General features: G+C 43.6%; 1 protein-coding gene across 2 annotated transcripts in view; it reads right to left on the bottom strand.

Annotated features, from left to right (window-relative positions):
- The window catches only part of ASS1 (argininosuccinate synthase 1), a 155,253-nt gene that overhangs the window by 34,806 nt on the left and 102,630 nt on the right, over positions 1-17,817 (bottom strand). The gene's annotated exons all lie outside the window — the stretch shown is intronic.

Below are 17,817 nucleotides of genomic sequence, written 5' to 3'. Positions count from 1 at the left end.
CTCTGTTTCAGCAGCGATAGTGCCGCACAACCGATCATTTCTCAACTCCTGTCCTCTCCAGCAGAGAATTCTATTTCAGCTGACCTAGGCGACATCTTGAAAGCTTATTAGAGACTGTTGTTGTCGCAAGAGAGCGTGTGCTAAGTCAACTGCAAAACTGGCTTCCAGCATGACGAGGTTAAAACCTTCCTATTTTCAGCATCTCTAAATTTACTCTTGATAGACTCGGCTGAAGTCCAGTGTTGTGTCAAAGTGGGGGAATTGGAGAAGAGACAATGTACAACTGACTCCTGTCTAACAACCCCCCCCCCCCCCCCCCATCTTCTCTGTCTAGAAGGCAGAGGGCTAAACACACACTTTCAGGAATTAAGAGCTGGTGTTTAGCAAGCCAGCAGAGCTGAGTTTGTGCAATGTCATTATATAGACAGTTTTCGCGATTACATCTGCTCCTGTACCCCCCCCCCCCCCCCCCACACACACACACACATGGTAAGTGGTTCATATCTGCCAACTTCAACAGAGCCTAAATACCATTTTTACCATGCACTTGTGGTGAGGTTGTTTCTGAAGTGGTATATGCATGTGTTATGGACATTTTTATCTGACTGCAGGACACACCCCTTTTGTCTTTCATTTTTCTATTGTGTGGTATAATTCTCTTCCCCAGCTCTGGTTGTATCCAGGTGGATCAGGGGATTTCGATGAAAGCTCAGCTCTCTTCAGAAGGAGTTATATACACACAATCAGACACAAGCAGATAAGAAAACTATGTAGTACACTCAGACCTGGATTTACATCACAGAAGCCTATAGGCAGAGATGTCGCGACTCGTGGCACACTAGACTTTGCCCTCCATGAACCTACAAACTCCCACTGAACTGCACCACAAGTGTGCTGGCTGGCCCTGCTGTCATTTCCCCTTCATAGGTAGCTACAGGTGACCCTTACTATTAGGTAGCCAGAGGTGCCCTCAGTATTAAAGAGACTCTGTAACAAAATTTTCATCCTTATTTCTTCTATCCTATATGTTCCTATACCTGTTCTAATGTGCTCTGTCTAACTGCAGCCTTTTCTAGTTGCACAGTGGCTGTATTATCTCTGATATATGATCTAATCTTCTCTCCCCTGTCGGTTCTGTCGGGCTCAGGCAATTCAGGCTGGAATGTGCTGCTCTGCTTGTGATTGGATAGAAGCTATACACACCCTCTCCAGGCCCCCTGTAGGCTCTATATAACTCACACACTCTGCTTATGTGAGCCTATCACAAGCTGGTTAGTTTGTTTGTAAACACTGCCTAAACCTGGCAATTACAAGCCAGGATTGCAGCAAGGAGTGGCAGAAACAGCACAGAGGGGCCCAGGAGAACATAATTAATAGAATGGTATGCTTTTTATTGTAAGAATTTAGTACAGATTCTCTTTAAAGGGAAGGTCCAAGCAAAATAAAAAAATGAGTTTCACTTACCTGGGGCTTCTACCAGCCCCATGCAGCCATCCTGTGCCCTCGTAGTCCCTCACTGCTGCTCCAGTCCCCCGCTGGCAGCTTTCTGACCTCGGAGGTTGGTGGGCCGCATTGCGTACGTTTTTACGCATTCCCGCTAGTGCAAGAACATTAACACATACATTTTTACGCGTTACTGGTTCAATGCGTACATTTTTAAGCATTGAACCAGTAATGCGTAAAAATGTGTGTTAATGTTCCTGCACTACTGGGAATGCGTAAAAACGTACGTAATGCGGCCCGCCGACCTCCGAGGTCAGAAAGCTGCCAGCGGGGGACTGGAGCAGCAGTGAGTGACTACGAGGGCACAGGATGGCTGCATGGGGCTGGTAGAAGCCCCAGGTAAGTGAAACTCATTTTTTTTATTTTGCTTGGACCTTCCCTTTAAGTAGCTAAATGTACCCCCAAGTAATAGGTAGCTAGAGGTGCCCCTGACTGGAGGCAGATCTGGTCAGTGGAATGCAGAGACTCAGGTAAGTAATCTTTCATTTACACTCTGCTCGGCTCTCTGCATAGGTAAGGCAGGAGCGAGACACTAGGGGAGGGGACTGAGCCACCTTTCCATCATGAGGCGCCTGTAGGCACGTGCCTATAGTGCCTTATGGTAAATCCGGCCCTTTGTGATACGCTATGGCGTCCTTCTCCTTCAGAAGGGGGTCAGAGACCATCACATAGGCCTCGTGAATGGCAGCAGAATAACTGCAGGAGCCAATGAATACAATTACACTTTATAATAGGCTATTTGACTTCTACCTGGCCATTCTGAATGCTGCATGGGGCTTTTGGGAGGGGCCACATACACTAATACCTTGCTTGCCTGATTACAAAGTAAAAACTGATGCCATGTGTAGGGAGCCTTTGGCAGCACAAGTGAGGTTGCCCCCTTTTATTGAGGCAGGGAACACACTTGACTGTTTTCGTGCGCGTTTTCTGCACAGAAAAAATGAGAACTCATGTTAATCAGTGGGCTAGTTCACACTTGATATGTATTTTGCGCACAGAATAAAAACTGACCTTCTGCATGAGGACTATGCACATTCTGGGCTTGATTCACAAAGCGGTGCTAACAGTTAGCACGCTGGTGAAAAGCCCTTTATAACGCCTAAACTCAGTTTAGGTGTGATAAGTTTAGGCGTGATAAGTTTATGGGGTGATAAGTTTAGGCGTGATAACTATAGCACCAACTGGGTTAGCACCGCAGTGCACAGCTGATCAAAAGTTTTGCGCTAGCAAAGTCTGGTGCACTTCGCATGGAGTTTAATGGCGCTGCTTTGCGTGCGGGACTTTGCGCGCGATCTAAACTTATCTAAACTTATCACGCCTAAACTTATCACGCCTAAACTGGCTTTTCACCAGCGTGGTGCAATGGTTAACACGCCTAAAGTCTTTTAGGCGTGCTAACTGGGTTAGCACCGCTTTGTGAATCGAGCCCTCTGTCAGTTCTCTCTATCATTTACATTAGCTGCTGTGATAAAACGGATGCGGTTTCATGCATAGAAACACTTGGTGTGCAGAAAAAGTATGCAGTAAAACACTTGCAGAAAACTGAAAGACAGGTGTGTTTCCTGCCTCAAGGTTGTAAAGTTGGTGCAGAAGTCTTTAAAATATCAATCTTTGCCAACGACACCATATTCTCTCTATCAAACCCAGAGGTGTCTCTTCCCAATTTGTACACACTGCTGGACGGGTTTGGCAAAGTTTCAGGGCTTAAAGTGGATCCGAGATGAACTTTTACTCTTTGCAGAATTGTGTTCCTTTCCTATTGTTTATAGGGCATTCCTCAAGCCAAATACTTTTTTGTTTTAATACTCTAATTCCCTATAACTAAACAAGCCTAGCCCACAGCTTTTCAGAGAGCCTTGGCATTTTCAGACAGTAGCAAGGGCTCATGGGAGCTCAGTGTGGGCAGGAGGAGGGGGAGGTATAACTAGCCAGAGATTTCAGAGGCAGAGGGGAGGAGGGGGGATTAGGTTTTTTTCACAGGCTGAGTGCTGAAGGTACATATAAGCTTGCTGTGAGTAATGTTTACAAACAACATGGCTGCTCTCATTGTATCACAGGAAGAAATAATCATTTTCTATTGAAGCTGTTTGCAGCTAGATTTGCTGTGTAAACTATCTAAACTTCAGATAACATACACAGACAAGTTACTCGTCATAGTTAGTTTTTCATCTCGGATCCGCTTTAACGTGAACCACTCCCCGAGGCCCTCCCTATCTGTCTTACAGATAACCAGATATTGGCCCTATCCCATGTTTTTAAGTTTACACGGAAGCCAGGAGGTCTGAAGTGCACAGGGCTGGTATTTTTGGAGAGGCCACAAAGGCCCAGGCCTAGGGCGGCTACAAACCAAGAGGGCATCCGGACATGAAAGAGGAGGCTGCGAATGGGAAGCAACACATGAAAAAGGGAAGCTGATGCTCAGGGTAGTTGTACATGAAAGAGAGGGGCTGCAGTACGTGAATGTTACACATGGAAGGAGGGGGCTGCATATGGAATGGGAGGGGGCTGCAGTACATGAATGTTACACATGGAAGGAGGGGGCTACACATGGAATGGGAGCGGGCTGCTGTACATGAATATTACACATGGAATGGGAGGGGGCTGCTGTACATGAATGTTACACATGGAATGGGAGGGGGCTGCTGTACATGAATGTTACACATGGAATGGGAGGGGCGCTGTGGCTTCGTCATACTTGGCCTAGGGGTGGAAAAAGTATAAATCGGCCATGGAGGTACCTGGGAGTCCAGCTTTCCTCCAGTCATGATGCGCTATATGTATAAACTCCTCCTTAGGAGTTTACATTTCTTACTCACTTCCTGTATGGACAATAAATATCTCTGTTTGGGCGCATCAACACAATAAAAATAAATATTGTTCCTAAGATTCTATATTTCTTCAGGGTACTCCCCAATGCTATTGTTAGGAATGATAGTCTCAAACTCCAGTCACATATCCTGAAATGTATTTGGCAGGGAAAACACCATATGATTAGCTCTAAGGCCCAGTGCACACCAAAACCGCTAGCAGATCCGCAATATGCTAGCGGTTTTGGGAGCTGATTTCAGAGCGATTCTAGGTATGTTTAGAGAGGTTTTCTAAACATACCTAGCAGTTTTGGGAGCGTATTTGTGTAGCAGATTACACATATTGTTACAGTAAAAGCTGTTACTGAACAGCTTCTGTAACAAAAACGCCTGGCAAACCGCTCTGAAGTAGCTTTTTTCAGAGCGGTTTGCGGTTTTCCTATACTTTACATTGAGGACGAAACGCTTCAGAAAACCGCAAGCGTGCAGCAGGAGGCACGTTTGCGGCTGGGCAAAAACCTCAAACCGCCGGTGTGCACCATCCAATTGCAATACATTAGCCAAGCGTTTTTACAGGCGGATGCGGGCGGCGGATCGCTCCAAAAACCGCTCGGTGTGCACTGGGCCTAAATACTTATCTAGGACCAAGCTACAGAGTGGTATAGGTCTCCCTAATTTATTTGCTTATTATAAGGCACTGGCCCAAAGTTTGCTATGCTGTCTGTGATTTTTTTATGTCTGCTAGTAGTAAATATGATGACGTGAAGGCTGATTGTGGATCAAACAACATGAACAAATAACATGGCGAATATCAATCTTTTCTTGATCTCTTTTCAATTGTTTAACTTCTCACTTAGCAATGAATTGATTTATTTTTTCCCCTTTTTAAGGACTCCCATTCAATTACCCTTTCTCCTGAGTTTTTTTTTTTCCAGGAGATCATGTTTCATTTTAACTACAAATAACTTTTCAGTGAAAAAAATACTAAAAAGTAGTAGAAAATATTAAAGCGGAATATAACCCTGCATTTCAACTTTGCTCTAAAACATTATTTACAGCATATTATATGCAAAAAGCATTTTTTTTTTACTAGACCAGCATTGGAAGGGTTAAACACAGAGGTTTAAAGTTCCGTGGAGAGATATGCAGAAGTTCAGATAGATACATTCTATTTAGTTAAATGTATCTATTGATAAATGTTACACACTCTTTGGCTGTCCTCCAGCTCCTTCTCAGTCAGAGAGATGAGTCACATTCAACACTTAAGGTGGCCACTAACTGTCCAATTTCTAGCGAAAAATCGTTCGAGCGATCAGAAATTCTGATCGGACGAAAAATCGTTCACTACACCACCAACTAACCAATCTTTGCTTCCTATCTATCACGACCACCAAGAAAATCCAAATTTTCGTTCGACGAAAATTAATTCGGGCGACATTTTTTTCACTCGTTCATAATCGATTGTGTCCACCAATGGAGATTATTAACAACCAATCCGATCAGAATTTCTGATCGCTCGAACGATTTTTCGCTAGAAATTGGACCGTTAGTGGCCAGCTTAAGATACATTTAAGTAAACAAAATGTATCTATCTCAGCTTCGGATGCGTCTGCAGAAATCTCCAGGAACTTTAAACCTCTGTGTAACCCTTCCAATGCTGGTCTAGTAAAAAAAAAAAATGCTGGTTGCATATAATATACTGTAAATAATGTTTTAGAGCAAAGTTGAAATGCAGGGTTATATTCCGCTTTAAAATGAATTTGAGTATATTCTTGCTTGCTTTGGTTTAAATCTAGTTTTTAAGTTTTTACTCTTTCATTGTCTCTGCTCAATGACACCTTCATTGAACTATGACAGAGCTCATATCTATGAATTATTGACCCTTTTTATCTCTTTCCTGCTCTCAGAAGCCATTTACTGACAGGAAAGTGTTTTATGTATAGTCTGACCCAGTCCAACCCGGACAGAAACTGTCACTTGCTTACCTGATATTTAACTCTTTCAGGCATAGGAAAAAAAAAGGAACACCGCCTAGTTATCTGTGTGCTTGGCACTGTACATACACATGTCTATCTCATCATGTCACGTCACCTCGGTTGTCCTTTAAAAATAAAACCTATTTTAAGCTTGCAGCGTACATACAGTATAGAGAAAAGAGATGGGCTAGTCCAAAACCCGTCAGTTATGTCAGATTTCTATTACCTACTGTAAATGAAAGCAACAGGAGAATGTATTTTAAATTTTGTGATATTTGTGATAGTGGTCCTTTAAGTCTTATAAGCGGCCCAATGCATGGAGTGGCAGTTAACCACTTGCCGACCAGGGCTGTATTGGCTGATCTGTGCTGTGTGGGCTCTCCAGCCCGCAGCACAGATCAGTATTATGCCAGGGCGATCAGACTTCCCCCCCTTTTTTCCCCACTAGGGGGATGTCCTGCCGGGGGGGGGGGGGGGTCTGATCACCGCCGGCCATCTGCGTTTTGCGGGGGGGGGGGGGGGGCTCCTCAAAGCCCCCCTCCGCAGCCATTTCCGCACTCTGCCTCCTTACCTCCCTCCCTCCCTCCGTAATGCGCAGGACGGAGTTCGCGCATTGAAGGATAGGCTTCCGCCTATCAGATGCCGGCGATCCCCGGCCAATCAGAGGCCGGGGATCGCCGATCTGCCTGTGCAGCAGCGCCGTATGATGTAAACAGCGGGGATTTCTTCCCCGCGTGTTTACATTTTGCCGGCGAGCCGCAATCGGCGGCTCTCCGGCTGTTCACGGAGACACCCTCCGTGAACTGACATGGAAAGGCTGCTCCCATGGTAACCCACAGACGACCAGTTTACGCCGATCTGCGTTAGCTGGTCGTCAAGAGGTTAAAGTGACGTGTGCAGGCAGCGCACAGCAACTTCACCAGTGCTAACAGGGGGAATTGCAGCGCATGTTGCCCTATAAGTGCAGTGTGCAGTACCGGGGTAACACACGCATTGACATGGTAATAATGCATGGCAGATAAACTGTGAGTTAACCACTTGACCACTGAGGGGTTTTTACCCCTCTAGGACCAGAGCAATTTTCCCCTGTCAGCGCTCCTCCCATTCTAACGCCAATAACTTTATCACTATTAATCACAACAAAATGATCTATATGTTGTTTTTTTAGCCACCAATTAGGCATTCTTTGGGAGGTACGTTTTGTTAAGATTATTTTATTCTAAGTGCATTTTAATTGGAATAATAAGTAAAAATTTAAAAACTTTATTTCTCAGTTTTTAACCATTATAGTGTAATATAAAATAAAACGTTCTACTGTAGATTAAATTCACACATTTAATTTGCCCATTTGTCCCAGTTATTGCAACGTTTACAGTATTTCCCTAGTACAATGTATGGTACCAATATTTTATTTGAAAATAAAGGTGCATTTTTTCAGTTTTGCATCCATCACTAATTACAAGCCCGTAAATTAAAAAATAACAGTAATATACCCTCTTGACATACACATTAAAAAAACTCAGTCCCTAAGGTAACTATTTATATATTTTTTATGTATTTGTATGTATTTTTTTTTTCCTATACAACAAGAAAAATGTTTGAGTACTATGGGAGAGTGTGGGAGGGAAGCAGTTAATTTTAAATGTAAGGGTTGGTATTTTGATGAAATAAAATGTATTTAGATGTAATTTTACCATTTGGCCACAAGATGTCCTCACGCATTGTTTACTATTCACGTACCTAAGTATGTGAATAGGAAGTAATGTGTGGCACTGTAACTCTGGAAGATACAATGATGCAGGCATCTAATAGATGTCAGCGTTCATTGACACGGGGACTTAGATTAATTAATCGGAACTGTGTTCCCATTCATTCATCTCCTCACTATCGGGCGGCAATGGGAGCGTGCAGGAGCGAGTGGCGGTCATCCACCGCTGAAGACGAATATTCACGGCCCTGGAACTTCAAGTTAAGTTTTCCCAGGCCTTAAAGAGACACTGAAGCGAAAAAAAATATATGATATAATGAATTGGTTGTGTACTATGAATAATTACTAGAAGATTAGCAGCAAAGAACATATTCTCATATTTTTATTTTCAGGTATATAGTGTTTTTTCTAACATTGCATCATTCTATAATATGTGCAGATTACACAACACTCAGCATTCAAAATGATTCTTTCAGAGCAGTTTCAAGTAAACAGTTGAGATAATAAAAGTCAGAAAACAGCCCTCTCCACGACTTTGAAAGTCATAGAGCTTAATGGCTTGTTTGTATAGAGATAACAACTGGAGTTTCTTAACGCTTCCTGTACTGGAAACAATTAGACTGATGTATCTGATCTTAATGTTTTATTTCTTAGCTGTACTACACATACAAATCATAATATCATATTTTTTTTTTCGCTTCAGTGTCTCTTTAAGTATATTGCACCTGGTGTAGTAAGTGGTTAATACTGTATATTCTGGCGTATAAGACTACTTTTTAAAGCTTACAAATCTTCTGAAAACCCGGGGGTCGTCTTATACGCCAGGAGTATTTGATGCCGGGTGATACACCATGCTGATAGGTGATGCGCATATGGGACATAGTGAGGTTTACGCGATGCACATACGGGACATGCTGATGATTAATTACCGGGTACTTGAGATTCAGCGGTTGCCGCATATGCTGGGGGAAAGCTTATTGCTGACGCTGCAAGGTCTGGGATGCCCAGGGTATGGAAGAAAGCGATCACGCTGTACCCATAAAACACGCCTCTTCCACCCGTCTGGCCCGCCCTATCCTGTTACCGCCTCAGATCTCGCTGCTCAGGACTGTAGTGAAGCAGCGCAGGCAAGGCCAGATGGGTGTAAGAGGCGTGTTTTATGGGCACAGCGTGATCTATTCTTCCATACTGCTCTGATAAACAGGTAGAGCTGACCAAACCATTTTAAGACAGGTAAAGCTTACCAATCCGCTTATGGAGATTGGAGAGGGAGAGTTGGCCAATCCAACCAGTCAATTACCTGTATACTGTTATATACTGGGTACCACATACAGTAAAGAACCAGTATCTATTCATCCATGGTACCAGTATATTATGTTTTTTAATTTTTATTTGGTGTGCGTTGGAAGAGGGGGGTAGTCTTATACGGCGAGCATATCCCAAACTCTATATTTTAACTGGAAAAGTTTGTGCGTCGTCTTATAAGCCCAGTAGTCTTATACGCCGGAATATACGGTAAGCAGAATGAGATCATTCATAAGGTAAGTTTTGTGAATTAGACTCACTGGGGTTGCTTCACTGAACCGTGCTAATGCATAGCACCTCCATGCTATGCGCTTAGTGTAGTTTTATGCACATTAACGTAGTACAACCTGTGCTAAACCCACCAAACTCTATTTAAATCGCGCGCGGTGCTATAAGCGTTATGCTGTACGTCCGTAATTATTAACGCAGTGCACTATTTCCTAACACGAGTGCTATAAAATAGCAAGGTTTAGTGAATCAACCCCACTGTGAGCTGTGATTTGTTTGACGGGAAAGTGCTGCAGAATAATAATAATAAAATAATAATAGTATAGTAATTGCACTGTGCTGCAGTAGTACTTCCCCACTTAAAAACTGTTCTGATTAGTGAAGGGGTGTTGTAGCTAAATAATGCATCCTATCATAGTGTGGCATGCTCTCAACCCACAACTTACAGTGCTGCTCATAATTATTCATACCTCGGGCAAATTTTGACTTAACGTTACTTTTATTCAACCAGCAAGTAATTTTTTGATGGGAAATGACATAGGTGTCTCCCAAAAGAAAATAAGACGATGTACAAGAGGCATTATTGTGGGAAAAACACATTTCTCAGCTTTTATTTACATTTGAGCAAAAAGTGTCCAGTCCAAAATTATTCATGCCCTTCTGTCACAGTGTGTGGGAAAATCCAAAGTTCTATACCATTCCAAATAGTCCAAGCTGTTCTAAAGCTTCTTAATTATCCTGATTAATTGGGAACAGCTGTTTTATTCAACTCAACAGGTGAAAAACAGCAGCTCTCTGTAGTTGGTTTATGGATAGTCAAGACTAAGACAAAGGTGCTCAGTGAGGACTTGTGACTGCGCATTGTGGCTGCTCACAAGTCAGGAAAGGGCTACAAGGCCATTTCTAAATGTTTTCAAGTTCCAGTGGCTACAATGCAAAGTATTATTAAAAAATACAAGATGTTCCCCACTGTGGGAAATTTCAGAGGATGTGGTCGGAAGTAAAAGGTGACACCTGTGCTGGCCAGGAGGATAGTGAGAGAAGTGAAAAAGAATCCAAGGATCACCACCAAGGCCATCCTGGTGAATCTGGCCTCTGCTGGTGGCAATGTCTCAAGGCAGACAATCCAATGGACACTGCACACTGCTGGGTTCCATGGAGGCAGACCAAGGAGGACGCCACTACTCCAGATAAGGCACACAAAAGCATGCTTGGCCTTTGCAAATGCTCATCTGGACGAAGAAGAAGACTTCTGGTCTTCTGTGTTGTGGTCAGATGAAAGAAAAATTGAATTGTTTGGTCACAATTATGTTTCCCTCATTTGGCATAAAAAAGGAGTAGCCTTCAACCAAAAGAACATCATCCCCGCTGTCAAACATGGTGGTGGGAACCTAATGCTTTGGGGGTGTTTTTCAGCCAATGAACCAGAGAACCTAATCACAGTAAATGGCACCATGGAAAAACAGCAATAAATGACGATTCTCAATGACAACATCAGGCAGTCTGCAGAGAAACTTGGCCTTGGGCACCAGTGGACATTTCAGCATGACAATGACCCAAAACACACAGCAAAAGTGGTGAAGAAATGGTTAGCAGACAACAACAATAACGTTTTGGAGTGGCCCAGCCAGACTCCTGACTTGAATCCAATTGAGAATCTGTAGAGGGAGCTAAAGATCAGGGTGATGGCAAGAAGACCCTCCAACCTGAAAGATTTGGAGCTCATTGCTAAAGATGAATCGGCAAATATACCTGTGGAGACATGCAAAAAGCTGGTCTGCAATTATAAGAAGCGTTTGATTGCTGTAATAGCCAATAAAGGCTTTTCTATTGATTTTTGAGAAGCGTATGAATAGTTTTGGACTGGACACTTTTTGCTCAAATGTAAATAAAAGCTGAGAAATGTTCTCCCTGCCCCCCCCCCCCCCCCCCCCCACACACACACACAATAATGCCTCTGGTACATCGTCTTATTATTTTCTGGGAGACACCTATGTCCTTTCCCCTCACTAAATTACTTGCTGGTTGAAGAAAAATAACTTTAAAGGGATACTGTAGGGTGGTCAGGGGAAAATGGGTTGAACTTACCCGGGGCTTCTAATGGTCCCCCGCAGACATCCTGTGCCTGCACAGCCACTCACCGATGCTCTGGCCCCGCCTCCGGTTCACTTCTGGAATTTCAGACTTTAAAGTCTGAAAACCACTGTGCCTGCGTTGCCGTGTCCTCGCTCCCGCTGATGTCACCAAGAGCACACAGCGCAGGCCCAGTATGGTCTGTGTTTGCGCAGTACACTCCTGGTGACATCAGCGGGAGTGAGGACATGGCAACGCAGGCGCAGTGGTTTTCTGACTTTAAAGTCAGAAATTCCAGAAGTGAACTGGAGGCGGGGCCGGAGCATCAGTGAGTGGCTGTGCCAACACAGGATGTCTGCGGGGGACCATTAGAAGCCCCGGGTAATGTCAACTCATTTTCCTCCGACCCCCTACAGTATCCCTTTAAGTCAAAATTTGCCAGAGGCATGAATAATTATGAGCAGCAATGTGTATGCACAAATCTCAGCTTATTGCTGCAATGAGTTGTTATGGCCCAGATGCATTTCTATCCAGACACTTGCTACACCAGGCTTTTTAACCAGGTTCCCAGGGGGCAATTTTTTTTATAGCTTTGCTTGTCTTTCGTGATCTACACAGAAAGGGATTCTGGGAAGAGTGATTAAGGCATCACGTTTACATGAAAGAAATACATCTTTGTTATTTGTCAATATTTTTTTTCTTCCCTAGGTGCGAGTCCCTTTTCACACTCACAGCAGGCAAAGGAAAAGGAAAGGGGGGGGGGGGGGGGGTAGAAATTATTTCTATATTTCCAGTGCTGTGACAGCTGTCTGAGGTAAAAGGCAGCAGGCTGTATGTGCTGACAGCAAGGGAGACATACATCCCACGCACTCGTCATGATAGGGTGCTGTCAATGTGACACTACAGGGCTGCTGCCTGTAAGGATAACATGCATCTGAAGGGAGGAGAATACAGTAGCTGGAACTCTTGTATCTACATCCACAGTGATTGCATTTACTAGAGTATGAAAAATCGACAGGCCCAGCCATACAGCGCTAATGTGTACTGTATTTATTCTTAAAGGATACCCGAACTGACATGTGACATGATGAGATAGACATGGGTATGTACAGTGCCTAGCACACAAATAACTATGCTGTGTTCCTTTTTTTCTTTCTGTGTCTGAAAGAGTTAAATATCAGGTATGTAAGTGGCTGACTCAGTCCTGACTCAGACAGGAAGTGACTACAGTGTGACCCTCAGTGATAAGAATTTCCAACTATAAAACTCTTTCCTAGCAGAAAATGGCTTCTGAGAGCAGGAAAGAGATAAAAAGGGAAATTTCATATCAGTGAGGGTCACACTGTAGTCACTTCCTGTCTGAGTCAGCACTGAGTCAGCCACTTACATATCTGATATTTAACTCGTTCAATTATATGGTAGAGGAAGAAAGCCCTTAAAAAATAGCACCTCCCGCAGCAAAATTTGGAAAAGAATAACAAAAATCTTTATTCAACATTGGGTATATTAATAATCACAGTACTGATGATTCAATAAAGAATAAAACCACTTAAAAACCAAGCAAATATTCCAACATGATCCCTGCTGCATATAAAACAATCACTCTAAATGCAATATATTGTATAATGACACAATGCTGCTGTCAGATGTAAAACCCCACAGTAGGCTCAATATTGAGGGGGAGAACCCGGGTTCAGTATACAACCTAGTGTGATGCAGGACCAATAAACAACACCTGTGCAATGAAAAAAAATCCTCTCTCCTTGATAAAGCGAGGTGATGCTCGCGGAACTAGTGGGATCTTGTCCTCTGAGGGGGTTCCTTGTTCCCTGCTGTGCTGCTGAGATTGACTTCACCATTTCTGGGCTAAGTATCTCCTATTTTTTGCACTACTCCACTTTATACCCTTTTTCCTATGGGCTGCACCTTTGCCTTAATTTTTTACTAGGCATCTTATCACTAGTAATACTGTATACTTGGATAGCAATTGTGCACTTTATTTCATAATCTTATATATGCAATATTTATTCGTGTTTTTTTTTTCATTGCACATATGCAGCAGGGATCATGTTGGAATATTTGCTTGGTTTTTAAATGGTTTTATTCTTTATTGAATCATCAGTACTGTGATTATTAATATACCCAATGTTGAATAAAGATTTTTGTTATACTTTTCAAACTTTGCTGTGGGAGGTGCTATTTTTTAAGGGCTTTCTTCCTCTACCATATAATTGCTCTTGTTTTGAGCCCTAGCACACACAGTTATTTGGTTGAGGTGTTGCAGACACTTCCTAGAAACTATTTAACTCATTCAGGCAGAGAAAGAAAAAAATGAACACAACAGTTATTTTTGTGCTTGGCACTGTACATACACATGTCTATCTCATCATGTCACATGTCACTTCGGGTATCCTTTAAAGGGATACTGTAGGGGGGGGTCGGGGGAAAATAAGCTGAACTTACCCGGGGCTTCTAATAGTCCCCTGCAGACATCCTGTGTTGGCGCAGCCACTCCCCAATGCTCCGGCCCCGCCTCCGGTTCACTTCTGGAATTTCTGACTTTAAAGTCAGAAAACCACTGCGCCTGCCCGGCCGTGTCCTCGCTCCCGCTGATGTCACCAGGAGTGTACTGCGCAGACACAGACCATACTGGGCCTGTGCCTATCTCTCCTGGTGACATCAGCGGGATCGAGAACACGGCAACGCAGGCGCAGTGGTTTTCTGACTTTAAAGTCTGAAATTCCAGAAGTGAACCGGAGGCGGGGCCGGAGCATCGGTGAGCGGCTGCGTGGGCACAGGATGTCTGCGGGGGACCGTTAGAAGCCCCAAGTAAGTTCAGCTCATTTTCCCCCAACCCCCCTACAGTATCCCTTTAAAGAGGAACGAGGAATGTATCACAGCCTGTCCTGTCTGCAGAATGTTCATTCACTGAGAGTTCTATGCACAGAGGGAGAGATTGCTTGCTTGGTAGCTGGATAAAGCCATTATTTCCCATAATGCAACAAAGTTCACAGACAGCAAACTGTCATGAACATGGTCATGACCAGGGGTGTAACTAACAATAACTGGGCCACCCTGCAAAGGCTTAGGATGGGACCCCCCCCCCCCTCCTCACTTTCTGCACAGGTAAACTGAGAACCAATTCCATTCAACTGGCTAGTGCACACTTGAATGTGTATTCCCCATGCAGATAAAAGCAGACAGCAGTGAAGCACCGCATGCATTTTCTCTATCAATTACATTCGCTTCTGTGATAAAACGTGCATGTTTTCACACATATAGTCACACAAGGGTCTTGATTCACTAAACAGTGATCACAGTCGCGCTAGCGTTTTCGCACTCAATCACGATTTTTTGCGTGCATAAGTTTGCACGTGTAAATTCATGCGCTCAAAAACGTGAAAACGAGCGCTAAAACGCTAGGGGGCAGTGCTATGGGTTATCACGGTTTAGTGAATCAAGCCAGAAAATGCACACATAAACCGACAGGCGAATGTGCTCCCAGCCTCAGCTTATTACACTCACTCTGTCCTCTGATGGAGCAGAACTGGCTCTGCAGACCAGCATCACTACAGTACAGAGCACTTGGGGAGGGGTAGAGAGGTTTTGGGCTGGGCGCTGTACACAACAGCCTGCTGCATACTGAATAGGGACCGTCTATAAATCTTTGTCTATAAAACTTTGTATGATTCGTTATCAGTGGCTGAGCAGATGCAGTCATTAGAACAATTGTGCAGAGACCAGAAAGCTTTTCCTCTCCCTGCCCAGGCTCCTCAAGCATCACTACAGTACACAGCAATTGGGGAGGTGTAGAGAGGCTGGGGGTAGAGCAGTGCTGTACACAAGACCCCGCTGAACACTGAATAGGGACTGTCTACAAATATTTGTCTGCACAACTGATTCCTTATCAGTGGCTGAGTAAATGCAGTCATTAAAACAAGAGTAGAAAGTTTTTTCTCTCAGTACCTTTAGTTGTCCGTCTCTCAAGACAGGTATAAGAAACTTCTCACCCACGGGGCCCATGCTAACGTGGGAGCCAGCGCTGGAATGCGAGCTCCATAGCAGGAACGGGAAGGCTCTACAGGACACAGAGCCTTCCCTCTCCTTGGGTGAGTATGTTTTTTTTTTTTATTTTAACTTCAGACTCCCTTTAAGGAAAGTGTGTGTTTCCAGCTTAGCATCCTCTGCTGTAAAGGAATTGCCCTCCCTACACACACACACAAACTTCTCCGCAGGAATGGATTTTGGAGAGCCAATTTAAAAAAAAAAAAAAAAAAAAAAAACTTTTCAAAAACTTTCAACTAACACATTAAATTAAATCAACCTTTCTTGTCTCCCCCTTAAAGGCTTCATTAAAGGAGATAAAGAAACGGGAGACAAAAAGCAGGGAAATTAAAAAGGCAAGGAGAAGAGAAAATAACCCCGTCTTTTGTTCTTTCAGCAGAATTAAGAGCCGCCACGTTCGGCATTTCTTCCCTCCCACCGATTTAATTTACTTCACTTAATTAGGCCTCCTTCAGTGCAAAAAAAACATAATTTGATAATGAGGTTGTGAAAAGACATAATATGCATCAAATCTATTGCAATTTTAGCTGCCCTTACGTTCCTGGAACGCGGAATGGTCTATTGTTAGGGGAGCGCCGGCGAGATCCGCGAGACATGCTGTCACACAAATGCTCACACCGCCGGCGGCACGCACACACACACACCTGCGCCAGCGCCCTGCTCCCTCCTGCCTCACCGCTACCTGTGGCTGACATTAACCCCTCTGCCGCCGCTGCGCTGTTGAAAAGCTTCACAGAATTGCTGTCAACTTTGGACGAACCAGAAAGTGGAAGCATTGAGGCCTTTTTGTAGTCTCGTTTTTCAAATCTAAATGCTGCTTATTTTTAATGTCATATTTCTAAAATAGCGATCAAATGTAATATGATAGTGAGCAGTGCACTATAATTAAGGAGGAAATGTAACAGGGTATAGTAGAGTGCAGTAAATTATACTGGACACTGTTGCAGCAAAACACTTATAAGGTATTGCACAGTTTGCCAAAGTGCACCTTATATCACCATAGCAGTCATCAATACATCAAGAGATTGCCCACTCTCCTTTCCCGGCCAGGTTTCGGGCAGAATCACCATAGCAATCACCAATACATCAAGAGATTGCCCATTCTCCTTTCCCGACCAGGTTTCGGGCAGAATCACCATAGCAGTCACCAATACATCAAGAGATTGCCCATTCTCCTTTCCCGACTAGGTTTCGGCCTTCCGCCACCATCAGGGGATCACTAATCAGGGGAAATTGTGCAATACCTTATAAGTGTCTTGATGCAACAGGGTCCAGTGTGCATGGACTCACCATGTGAGTTTATGTTTTGATTTTATTGTATTTTAGAACTTAAATAAACTGTACCTCCTCGGTGTGACGCAAATAGCCTGACTGTGGTTTTATATACCTGTGATGGTGGCCACATTTCCCTATTGTTGAGCACTGGGTGACTACACAGAGGTTGGACCCTTAAAGAGGGATTGTCAGCCACAAAATCAAATTCTATTTACGCACTGCACTGTGTTCATTATGCAGCCTACAACCTCACCCTGCACTCCAATCTATTCATAAATGTTTCTGCTGTAATAAAACTTATCTCAGTCAGACTGGCTCTATTTGGTACATTGCCGAGGAGAGGGAAGCTTCTTATCTCCCCTCCCACATTCCTGCTCCTCACTGATTGGCTGAGGGCAGTTCAATGTGAAGCTGAAATAGGATCTATGCTGCTGTGCTCAAAGGTTTACAAAGCAAGGTAGCTAGAGCAGATTCTAGGAGAAAAAAAGTAAGGGAAATGACATCAGGATTGGCTTCAGTCAGAGGGATTCAAAATGGCAAATGCCAGGAACAGAATTCTCCTTATTTACAAAATAAAATTCACAGAAATCAAAATGTGGACAGTACATTACATCTGTTATGTAAGTAAAACTGGTAGTTATCTATCTATATGTGTGTTTTTTTGTCTTGGCATAGTGTGGCTGACCCTGCTGCTTTAAAGATACAGCGCCAAGGATTATATACTATCTTGTTTATTGTCCACTGTGGATTGGAAGCCTCTGGCTGCTATTGTGACTTCGATCCGTGTTCATATCGTCCCAGTTTACGAGTGAGCAGTAGTGTCTGCATTTGCTTTTAACACTTTGGAGTTCTGTCACCTGAAACGATCGGGATCACC

This window comes from Hyperolius riggenbachi, chromosome 8 (genome assembly GCF_040937935.1).
Source record: "Hyperolius riggenbachi isolate aHypRig1 chromosome 8, aHypRig1.pri, whole genome shotgun sequence".
Classification (NCBI taxonomy): domain Eukaryota; kingdom Metazoa; phylum Chordata; class Amphibia; order Anura; family Hyperoliidae; genus Hyperolius; species Hyperolius riggenbachi.
This window is presented reverse-complemented; position numbering and strand designations above follow the sequence as displayed.